Below are 2355 nucleotides of genomic sequence, written 5' to 3' on the forward strand. Positions count from 1 at the left end.
ATCCCTGGAAATTTTAAATAGTATCTTCTTTCGTAGAATAAAATATACGGTTATATTTGGCAAATTATACCAGTTAATAAATTAAGGAGTTTTATACATTACATATTTCATACGAGAAACTTTTGTTCCGGGAACTTACCGAGATAAGTCGACAACAGATTGGGCTTGAGATACTCCAGAAGGTAATTTGATGTGGTTGAAATATTTTATATTATTATAGTTTAATTAGATTTGACACTGCTTGAAAATAATCGTGTGATCCTGATTTATTTTTTTTTAAATTAGTTTAACATTATTTCCAAATGAGTAAAGTAGAGATAATTTATATACGTAAACTGTAATATTTAAATAAACTTCACGAATGATTGACCAGTAAATGTTATTTACAACGTCAGTGATTTGGAAGCTCGTGCAACCGAATTTAATGAAGTGCCTATGGACAAGGCCTAGGTATCGCCAGTTGTGAACAACTTATTCCACAGGATGTTTAAGACCACTTTTTTTAATGAAATAGTTTACAGAGTTAATGAATATAGAAAGTAACACCGTGTAAGAACTTATAAGCTGAGATCTGTGTATATTTTACAATTCGTTCTTTGCACTGAGTTAGATTAGAAAATTATTACGATTTTCTTCCAAGGCTCTAAATCACCGATTTTGTCTTATTGAGGACATCTCCAACTTCTTTCGTTTTTAAATATTTCTCTCAAATTTTTCCAATGTTACTCTAAATGTTTGGTCATATTTCTTCAGTTTGTTGCTACGCTTTACTCTGTTCGTTGAAAGATCTTAAATAAAAATACCTCGAATTTCTGTAAGACATTTCACAAGTTCAGAACTGTAAGTGTAACAATATTTTGGCTTCTTGATCTATTTCTAAAATTAAATTTTAATCTTGAAGCTTTTGAGAATGACAGCCTTGTCGAAAGAGACAGAAGATGCAGAAAACAATAATTCTATAACAAACTTGCTTTAAAATTCTTAAGTCCAGAGTTTTAATAGAAACTAATATTGTATTTCAAAATAAAGACTGTTATAACTAATCCTAAGTCCAGGCGTGTTTTGGAGTCAGGCTTAGCAAGCAGTTTAGTAAAACAACTCAAGGTATGTAACTGTCTGTATATGGTGAGTCGAACGCTAAGTTTGAATAGTGACATTATTTGAAAGTTGAACTATTATTTATTAACTAGATTTATCAAATTAGAACTTAATTTTTTAATCCTCTCCGTCTAGACTGTACTAAACAACGACATTCAACGGCCAAACTCCTAACATAATTACAAAAACTAATCAAAAGAGATTTATATAAGAAAAATGTATTTTCAAAATTATTGAAGTAACTTTAAACTTTAGGCCTAATTGACACTTTTTACACAAATATGTAGAACATTTAAAAACTACTCTTAGTTGTTTATTAAGCTGCACAATTTTCAGTTGTCACGAGAAATAATCCCTAAAATAGAAAATAGTTCGCAACAAGATTAATGTTAATTATTCAAAGAACCAAAATGAGTAGGAATATTTTAAATACCTGTTTTGTTTTTTGCTTGTGTTTCTAAACTTCGAAACGCCGCTTGGTCGATATCACACGTACGTAAAGAATAACTTTATCCTTGCACGTAAGTGTAACTGTTGGTTTACCCGTGTTGGATTAAAACAACATTTCATGTCATTTACAGAATTCATTCAGTTTGTTTACACTTATCGCCATAAAAGGTCATTGGAACGTGCAGGTAGATGACATTGATTTTGATTTTCTTAAACCTAGTCGACTTGAAAATGAAAGGCTGTCTGTAAACAAAATTTTAGTGCGACCGCGAAATGGTTTGTCAACGACTAATTGTATGTTGATACTTGTTCGACTTCTAAAAATATCTCTCATTTCGTAATATTAATATTAAGTAATATTAAGTTCTCCGTAGCATGCCGTACTAAAAAATATACAATTGTGTGATTAACCCTAATTTCGAAATCAATTTCCTCGAAGATCTTTTTTAATCAGTAAACTCCAAAATCTTTTATTATTATTATTTTAAGAAATTCAGAAGCACTGGTGAGAGTAAAAAAAAAAAAAAGACGGACTGAAACGTATAACAAGAATTTTGGGTGCTACTATAACGTGCGTTCTACAAAATTATTTTCACTATAGCGTGCGCTCTACATAGATACTATCATCATCACCGTTTTAATGACTTACTAAAACATAATTTCTTGCTAAATGATTTATATCTATCCACGTTTTTTTTTTTTTCGGCAAATAATAATAATAATAATTTAATAAGTTGTGTGTTCCAAAAGAGTACCTTAAATTTAGGTTATAACTAGACCACCGTTCGGTCTACCATTATTCAGAGA

The sequence above is a fragment of the Limulus polyphemus genome, unplaced genomic scaffold (assembly GCF_000517525.1).
Source record: "Limulus polyphemus unplaced genomic scaffold, Limulus_polyphemus-2.1.2 Scaffold2841, whole genome shotgun sequence".
NCBI lineage: Eukaryota > Metazoa > Arthropoda > Merostomata > Xiphosura > Limulidae > Limulus > Limulus polyphemus.